Consider the following 10518-nt stretch of genomic DNA (forward strand, 5'->3'; position numbering starts at 1 on the left):
CACCTTTTAGGTGGCTGACTGCAATCATCCTGATCCAATACGATTGGAATGATTGACACCTCCTGCTAGCGGACGATTGGCCGCGAGTGAGCAGGGAGCGGCTTGCACAAGAATTTCACAAGAAATGCTTGTGCAATGTTAAATGCAGACAGCGTATGCTGTCGGCATTTAGTGTGGTTGAGCGGACATGATTCGCTACAGCGAATCATGTCCGCTAGACCTATGGTAAATCTACCCCAATGTGTTAAGTGTGGACGACAACCATGGGTTTTCATCTTGGGGGGCTCTTTTAGAGCTCATCGGGGCCCTCCTGCAGTTACCCCAAAATTCAGTGGGCTGAGATCACCAGGGGAATTTGGGGGATGCTAGTGACGTCACCATGCCCATGCGTTACCAAGCACGAGAAACCAGTGGAAGATAGCTCCATAGGACTTAAGGAAGCTGGATGCGGGGTAAGTATTAGAACCCCTCGGGTGTCTCTAGGCCTTTCTGAAGACTCAAATATGTGTGTTTTATTTAAATTTTTTATATATGTGTGCTTTAACATTTTATCCCCAAGACCATCTGAAAGAAAGGTCTTGGTGGTATAATGTTAAAGCACACATATATAAAAATTTGACATAGAACACACATATTTCTCACTAATAAATACATATACTCAAAGGGCCTTTTCTATATGTGGGTCACCCCTTATTCTTTTTACAACAGAGTTTAGAGAAAAAAAAACACACACACTATATTTTACAACCTTGTTTATTCAAATTTTAATACAAATATCAAAAAAATGTTTACACAATTTGTTGTTGAGTTCTCATGTGTCATTATACATACTGTACATAAAATAATGGCATAGGGATCAATTTATTAATGTGCGAGCGGACATAATACGATGTAGCGTATCATGTCCGCTGCACATCAATTAATGACGACAGCATACGATGTTGGCATTTATTATTGCATCAGCAGTTCTTTATGAGTTTTGCGCAACAAAAATGTTTCACAAAACTCATAACTAAAATGTTACAAAGTACACTAACCCCCATAAACTACCTATTAACCCCTAAACCGCCAACCTCCCGCATCGCAAACACTATATTAAATTTATTAACCCCTAATCTGCCATCCACTCACATTGCGAATATTAAATAAACATAATAACTCCTAATCTGCCACTCCAGACATCGCTGACATTATAATAAAGTTATTAACTCCTATTCCGCTGCTTCCCGACATCACCGCCACTAGAATAAAGGTACTAACCCCTAAACCTCCGGCCTCCCACATCTCCCCAACTAAATAAACCTATTAACCCCTAAACCTCCGGCCTCCCTAATCTCCGCCACTAAATAAACCTATTAACCACTAAACCGGCGGGGCCCCCACATCACAAAACACTAAATTAAACTATTAACCCCTAAACCTAACACCCCCTAACTTTAAATTAAAATTACAATATAACTATATTTAAATAAATAAAAACTTCCCTGTGAAATAAAAATAAACCTAACATTAAACTATAAATTAACCTAACCTTACTATTCTAATAAAATAAAGAAATACTATCAATTAAAATATCTAAATTACAAATTTAAAAAACCTAACACTACGAAAAAAATTAATCTAAAATTACAAAAAATAATAAACACAAAATTATGAAAAATAAAAAAGACTAAGCTTACAAAAAATAAAAAACGAAATTATCAAAAATAAAAACAATTACACCTAATCTAATAGCCCTCTAAAAATAAAAAAGCCCCCCAAAGTAAAAACACCCACAAATCTACAAAAAGCCCTAAGTTAAACAGCTCTTTTACCTGTAAAAAAAATACAAAGTCCCCCAAACAGTAAAACCCACCACCCAACCAACCCCCCAAATTAAAAATAAACTAACTAAAAAAAAACTAGGCTACCGATTGCCCCTAAAGGGGCATTTGTATGGGCATTGCCCTTAAAAGGCATACAACTCTTTTTCACTGCTCTTAAAAGGGCATTCAGCTCTTTTTCATTGCCCTTAAAAGGTCATTTAGCTCTTTTTCAACAGCCCAAACTCTAATCTGAGGAAAAAAACACCGCAAATTTTTTAAAAATACCTAACACTAATCCCAGAATATCTACTCACGGTTGCTAAAGTCCGGACATCCAGGCGGCGACATCTTCATCCATCGTGGGGGCATCTTCTATCTTCATCCCGGCTGAGTGGCGAAGACATCCAGCGCGGAGCGCCCTCTTCATACGGTCCCCGCCGTACACTGAAGCTTCAGTGCAAGGTAGCCATTTAAAAATGGCGTACCTTGCATTCCTATTGGCTGATTTGATTTTTCAAATTCAAATTAGCCAATAGGATGAAAGCTTCTAAAATCCTATTGGCAGTTTAAAACAGCCAATAGGATGAGAGCTACTGAAATCCTATTGGCTGTTCAAATCAGATTTTAGAAGCTCTCATCCTATTGGCTGATTTGAATTTGAAGAATCAAATCAGCCAATAGGAATGCAAGGTACACCATTTTAAAATGGCTACCTTGCATTGAAGCTTCAGTGTACGGCTGGGACCATATGAAGAGGACGCTCCTAGCTGGATGTCTTCGATGCTCCGCTCCGCCGGGATGAAGATAGAAGACGCCCCCGTGATGGATGAAGATGTTGCCGCCTGGATGAAGACTTCTCGCCGCCTGGATGTGCGGACTTCAGCAACCGTGAGTAGATATTCTGGGGTTAGGGATGGATATTTTTTTTTATTTTTTTTTTCAGATTAGGGTTTGGCCTTTTGAAAAAGAACTAAATGCCCTTTTAAGGGCAATGAAAAAGAGCTGAATGCCCTTTTAAGGGCAATGCCCATAAAAATGCCCCTTTACGGGCAATGGGTAGCCTAGGTTTTTTTTAGAGTTAGGTTTTTTTATTTTGGGGGGTTGGTTGGATGGTGGGTTTTACTGTTGGGGGGACTTTGTATTTTTTTTACAGGTAAAAGAGCTGTTTAACTTAGGACGATGTGTTTGTATGTAGTATAGAGACGCAGTTCCAGAATTGCCTGAGAATGAAAGGGCTTTATTTCTATGTGTGTAGATCAACACCACATAATTGATGCAGTATACTTACTCTGAAAAAGTTCAGAGTCCGGCTTCCTCTTATGAGTTAATCTGTGTGATATGTTGAGATTAGAAATTTCCCAAATCCAATGTGGCTGTGGATACAGAATAACGTACTCAAAATATGGTGTAATACTGATATAAAATGTGCAGTATACTTACTCCGATAAAATCGGAATCCGGCTCCTTGTGCAGCGCTCCCGCTGATGTAATAGAAAAAATCCAAAGGGCAGCAAACAAAATTCGTATAAAATACAAATTTATTTAAAACATGTCACTGTGGACAGATAGATAAAAGCTCATAATCAAAAGCTCTATGCGTTTCAACGATATTACGTCTTTCTCAAGAGCAGTAAAATAATCTCATTATTTTAAAGCTCTTGAGAAAGACGTAATATCGCTGAAACGCGTAGAGCTTTTGCTCTCTCTCCCCCTCTTTTGCTGTCTCTCCTCTCTCCTCAAGCCCAAGTCGCACCCGCCCGGCCATGCCCACTCCGCCACACAACGCCAGGTCAGTTGGAAGGCCAGGTGTGTTTGTCCTCGTGCGCAGTCTCTACTGCTCATGACAACTTCGGACAAACACACTTGGCCTTTCATTATATAGGATAGTTATATTGTAATTTTAATTTAAAGTTAGGGGGGTGTTAGGTTTAGGGATTAATAGTTTAATTTATTGTTTTGCAATGTGGGAGGCCGGAGGTTTAGGCGTTAATAGGTTTATTTAGTTGCGGAGATGTGGGAGGCCGGAGGTTTAGGGGTTAATAACTTTATTATAGTTTCAGCTATGTCGGGGAATGGTGGAATAGGGGTTAATAACTTTATTCTAGTGGCGGTGATGTCGGGGAGCGGCGGAATAGGGGTTAATAACTTTACCATAGTGGCGGTTATTTGGGGAGCGGCATATTAGCAGGTTAATAACTTAATTTAGGTGTCGGCGATGTCGGGGGCAGCAGATTAGGGGTGTTAAGACTTGAGGTTTATGTTAGGGTGTTAAGTTTAAAAGTAACTTTTTTTCCCCATAGACATCAATGGGGTTGTGTTACGGAGATTTTTCATTCTGCGATCGCAAGTGTTAGTTTTTTTTCTAACACTCTCTTCTATAGGGGAAGCGTGCACGAGCACGTAAAATCAGACCTTGGCTTTTGTGTGGTATGGAGCTTATCACTACCATATCGTACGCACAAGGAGGCTTTTCAGTAACTCGTAATGGCAGCGCTATGGAGGGTGAAATAACGCAACGTTTTGGCTTTAGTTTCGCACCATGTTTAGCGCAAAACTCGTAATCTAGGTGAATGTGAATAGCTAATGAAGCAAGACATGCTTAATATTGTACTTAATGAGTGCAGTTACAAAAAACTGTCTTGAGAATAAAATGTATTATGCTGTATGTGTGAGATGTTCAGTTCCCATGTCAAACACAGGCAAAGAGAGGTATTTATAAATCAGATCCTAGTACATCAAACCAATTAAATGCATTTAAATCACAAAGTAAAAATTATAAGCTTCAGGAAAACTACTATTAAAATAACTTATCACAGTAATGTTTTGTGAACCAGACATGAATCCCTGATGAGTAAAGTCAAAGGTTAACAAGCAGCAAGGAAATAACACAGAACAGGTCACACAGTACAGCTGTTTTTACCAAAGCTTCCTTTTGCATATATGCACCTGGCCACAATAAAGATCTTTTGTGTCCAAGGGCAAACTTCACTAATAAGCTTGATTAATTGAGAGAAAGTCTGGAATCCTGGCCACCTACAGAGTTGTTTGTCTGCATTATGTGCTTTTTTTTATTGAAGCCCTGAAATACTAATTTAAATGAATGTTGATTGGTCAGTTCAAACCATGTACCTATAAGGCTGATGTCCTTACACGCCAGATTAACTAGCTTGTTTTGTCAATCATTGCATACTTTTTTGTCCACAAGCTGCATCGTTTTTCTGTGCCACGTTGAATCTGTTCTCACATCATTATGATGCGAGTTTACCAAAGTTTGGCACTATGATGCAAAAGTAGCCACGTTTTTTACGTTTGATTGGAATATGTGTGTTTAACCTGTTTTCTTTGTATTCTGACTTGGTACCTTACTGTCCAGAAGTTGCTGACCTCTGCTTGATTGTGACCTGATTTTGACCTGTCTCTGGATAAGGACATTGTACCTTCTCTGCCTGCAAGTTGCTGACCCCTGTCTGTTATTTGACCTAAGAACACAGTAATATTCCCCAGGGTTCACAGTCACTGTAACTCAAAGTGATGGCTATGTAAGTACTCTAAAATAAGAACCTGCCGTATATGTGTTATAATGTGTGTTATCCCCATGGAGAGCACAAGTCCATTATCTCAGCGCTGGTGGAGCTAATTCACATTCAATCGATATGAGAAGAAAAGACAGAGGGTATAAGCCTCTACACTCACCCCACTGATAGTCAGCTTCACTTGTAAGTTTCACTCTAGACGTGATGGCAGCTTCCAGGTCACAGGTTTCGTCATCCCGGTGAACCGCAACTCCTGTGCGGAATTATACACTAGACGTGCCTTCCTCTAAGCGCCACCCAAGTCTTCTGGGCGTCTGACGTCATCATCGGAGCATGCCGAGAGGGGGTGTGTGAGGCTTATCCAATCAGATCGCTCCGGCGCCGGTCGAATCTTCAGCTCTCACAAGGGGGAACACTGAACGGCAGGTAAAAAACCAATAGGAGTAGAGGCTCTGTGGGCTCTTGAGAGTAAACGGACTCCTTGTAGTCCGTAAATATAAGCAAAAGAAAGAGATTCAAGAGATCCAATTGTAGAAGAATCAAATGGCTTTATTAAAGGATAAAATCCTAAGGTATACCAGCACGGTAACAGAGAGACAGCTGGCCCTACTAGTTTCGGCGGTGTGCCGTAATCTAAGACCTGCTGTGTATTTACAAGTGGGTGTTTAAAAGTAACTCTCTACACAATCATTGGCTACAGGGGGGTTAGAAAATACCACTCCCCCTTAACCCTTGCCTGGGTGGAAAAGCATGGAGGGAATTATCAACATAGATGTAAACAAATGTAATATAACACATAAGTTAAAATACATACATTGATAAGAGTCAAATTAATTAGAAAGGGGGGGAGAAAAGTTTTAACATTAATAATCAACAGCTAGAGCTGCATGTCATATAAGAAAATAACAATAGTTTTGTTACCAGAAATGGATTAAATATATACAAATATGTACAATAGTGTGAATAAATCAATAGCGAGCAAAATAAACAAATTGAAAATTTTGAAGTATACAGTTGATGTATATACAATCCATTCAGCAAGACAAGAAAACATTATAGCATAGACAACTACAGAGCCTGGTTATGCTAGAAGACCAATACAAAAGGTGCAGTCTAGTGAAAGAAATTCCTCAAATGTAGTGGTACATCATGGGGTACTAGAGATAAACCATTGAAGTTATAAACATAAGAGAGACAAAAATAAGACTTCTCAAATATGAATATCTAGGTACCCACATATTTACCAATACAGGAACAATCAAAATACAATGCATAAACAATATATATTTAATCAAAGCTAATAACCAAAAAGCCCTAACAGTATGAATATGGAGACATGAGATTGAACCTAAACCAACATAATGTAATGTGGTATTTATCTTGATTATAAAAAAAAAAAATTTGACCTGTCTCTGAAATTTGAATCTTTATGTCTCTGCCAGCAATCTATTGACCTGTGTCCTGACTTCTCTTCTGAATCATTTTCATCTGGTAGTCTCGTCCTGAGTTTCATTTAACGCGTTGATACAGTGTTGTTTACAATTCATTTCCCATCTGCTGAGTCTGTAACTAGACAGATGTTTGCCCCACATCCGGTACATTGCAGGTGATTACTAAAATGCCCCTTGGCTTTTATTTCTTTTAAGAGTGGATTTATGATTTTTGCACCTTATCAGTGACACTTAAAGCCCTCAACAGGCCATTACTAAATCATAAACAAATTCCCTCTAGTTTAACTTTAAAGAATAAACTACAACTTTCCCTATATTATGCCCGATTTGAAAATGTGCTGAAGGACTGGAGAAGCCGTTTTGGTCTTAATGAATCTAGAGAAGACTACCGGTCTCTCTTTCTCTCTCTGTAGTAGGGAGACAAGTGAGTAAAAGTGAGTTATATGATTTCATTAGTTGATTAAAAGAATCACATTTCTGATCTGAATAGCCTTTTTACTTGAAAAGATGAGAATTAACAAATCATTTGAAATTATTTTTGAAATGATAAATTATATTAAAACAAATATATATATATATATATATATATATATATATATATATATATATATATATATATATATATTTGTGTATTTACAAATTTAGGGCTACATTTTTTAAGACTCTTATAAAAAAAAATATTTATATGAAATATTTTGTATCAGAAAGTGTATGAGTGTTATAGTTTATTTTAAATGTTTTTATGATGTGTTTGATGAACATTTTTTTTAACTCTTACACTTTATGCTAGGTCTTTAGGCGTGCTAATCCATTGAGCGCATATTTTATTTTTAGTTTACTGTCAACTTGTTATATGCTTTCTAGTTAGCGTGGTTGTGATATTGCTTATCGCGTCCCACAATAAAATTAGCGTGCCACTTGTAATCCAGCCCTTATTGTTTGCATAGCGTGTGTAAGTGTGTGCTATTTAATAATTCTATTTATTTTTTTATTAGAATTTTGAGACTGTAGTATTTAGCAGACACTCATAATAAATAATAGAGGAATACATCTGCAAGAAAGAGAGAGGAAAATGTGTTGTAGTCTTTAAATTAGTTATAGTCATAATCCTCAGGCACTAGTAAGCATATCAAACAAAGCCCATAACATATATTTTAAGGGACAGTCTACTCCAAAATTTTACATTTTTAAAAAGATAGATAATGCATGTACTACCCATTTTCCCAGCTTTGCACGACCAACATTGTTATATTACTATACTTTATAACCTCTAAATCTCTCCCTGTCTCCAGACCGCCTCTTATCTCAGTGTATTTTTATAGTTTGTCACAGCAAGACTCTGCTAGTTTATGTGTGCCATACAGATAAAATTGTGCTCACTCCGGTGGAGTTATTCATGAGTCAGCACTAACTGGCTAAAATGCAAGTCTGTAAATAACACTGAGATTAGGGGGCAGTCTGCAGAGGCTTAGATACAATTTAATCACAGAGGTAAAAAGTATGCTAATATAACCGTATCTATATTTTTAAACAATAACAATTTTGGAGTAGACTGTCCCTTTAAAACTGTAAGTGATGTGTTTCACAGCTAAATGTTTGTGGTTTCCTCAGACAAGTCCTCCCACATTGAGCTTTTTACATGGACAAACAAATCCAATTAAAAGAGCATTTTACTAAACATTTGATGGGACATTATGGTTGTATCTTATATATGAACAGTTTATTTGCATTCCTTGAAAAGCTTTGAGTATTGTTTTTCTGATATTCTTTACTGAGGTCAGTTAGTTACGTACACGATTAAACGTGTGCACTGATGAAGCAATTACCGTGTAGCATGTTTTACAGTCATGGTTCTGGATGTACTCCAACCTCTCTGGGGTAGTGGGAAAACACCAATTTTTATAGTTAATTTACAAGAAAAATAGGCAAACTAAATTATGACAATGCATTATGTTTTACTATGCATAATTAAACATTTAATGAAACTAATATTGAGGTGAATACCCTTTAAAAAACAGGACAGGTTTTAGAGTTAAATGGACAGTCAACACTAAAATTATTATTGTTTAAAAAGATAGCTAACGCCTTTACTACCCATTCCTCAGCTTTGCACAACCAACATTGTTTTATTAATATACTTTATAACATTTAAACTTCTAAACTTCTGCCTGTTTCTAAGCCACTATAGACAGTCTCTTATCACATGCTTTTTTATTTGCTTTTTCACAACAGGAGACGGCTAGTTCATGTGGGCCATATAAATAGCATTGTGTTCACGTCCGAGGAGTTATTTAAGAGTTAGCACAACACAGTACTAAATGCAAGTCAATAGATAATAAATACAAAGCCATTTGATCAGGGGGCAGAGGCTTAGATACAAGGTAATCACAGAGGTAAAAAGTATATTAATATAACTTTGTTGGTTTTGCAAAACTGGGGAAGGGGTTAATATACGGATTATCTTTCTTTTAAAACAATAAAACTGTCCCTTTAAGAAAGAAATGTTGTTCATAACTGAAACTCATCAAATGTTCCTTCAATAGAAGATTGACGCAGACATATAGGTACTACCTTGTCCTTTGAGAGGCACCGTTATTTTACAGTGTGACAATCAGATACATACAGTATCATGCCACCTGATTCATATGGAATTCTTTCCCTAGGGTGTACACACCTGAGAGTAAAGAAGGTCATCACCAAATATACATTACTAATTTTATTACAAGACCAGAGACTCCTATTTTTTTATGCATTACTCTTTCCTTTACTACTCAATGCAGCCTTTTAAAGAACAAAATATATAAGATAACATAGCATTCACATAATAAGAACATAACATAGGCTTATTATAGTGAGAAAAAACAACCAATCAGTACAGAGCATACACTATAAACAGAGCACCCAATTAACATACTTCCTCTTTCTTTTTGCTGCTCACTCAGATAAGTAGTGCAGTCTTAATAATATTATTATTCATTATTACTATTGTTATAATAAATATTTTGCCCCTTTTATTGTTATTTCCGTTTCTATCTCATTTCTATATTTTGTCCTTTATTTATATGTATTCCTCCGGTTTTTTCATTTTTCCGTTTTTTTTTTTTTCTTTACTTAATATCCTATTTCTACTCCTCTATTGAGCGTTATCTTACCTCTTATTTAGGTTCTTAAATTCTTTATATTGCTCCCACTGTGTTTTATTCCCCTGCATGGTTTTTTCCCTCTGCTTGTTTGCCTTCCCTCAGTCCGGTCGCCATTTTGTGGGCCGTCCCTCCCGCCCACTTCTGACGACGTAGCAACCTTGTCTCCTGTCAGCTGTACCTCTGCTGTGAACCGAGTGGTAAATTTGTATCTTTTCCACTCGGTCCTGACATTGCTTGCAATTACATTATAAGAGACTTCTCCTCAGCCTCTGTGGCCATCTTCTGGCTGTTATTTTCATTACAGTTTTCTGTGTATTTGCTATATACCAAACGCAATAAGATTAACTATTTGAACCAAATATTTTACCTCAGAGAAAAAATTTCTTGCCTCTCAATACCCTGTTTTGTTAAACTTTTAAGTTTACATATAAATATTTTTGTGCTTTCTAAGGGGATTGGATATTTAATTTATTAATTATATATATAGTTTTTACTTCACATTGTTTTTCTCTAACACTATAAACAATGTCTGAAGCTCAATCTAAATCACCTCCTCTGACCTTACACACAGTACAATCAATGATTG

General features: G+C 36.9%; 1 long non-coding RNA gene across 1 annotated transcript in view; it reads right to left on the bottom strand.

The window, feature by feature from the left end:
* Positions 1–10079, bottom strand: part of LOC128638166 (uncharacterized) — an 88059-nt gene extending 77980 nt beyond the window's left edge. Inside the window, exon 1 of the long non-coding RNA XR_008399059.1 lies at positions 9942–10079. This is a non-coding gene — a long non-coding RNA (uncharacterized LOC128638166). The remainder of the gene's footprint in view (positions 1–9941) is intronic.
* Positions 10080–10518: the final 439 nt, after the last annotated feature.

This window comes from Bombina bombina, chromosome 1, assembly GCF_027579735.1.
Source record: "Bombina bombina isolate aBomBom1 chromosome 1, aBomBom1.pri, whole genome shotgun sequence".
Taxonomy (NCBI): domain Eukaryota; kingdom Metazoa; phylum Chordata; class Amphibia; order Anura; family Bombinatoridae; genus Bombina; species Bombina bombina.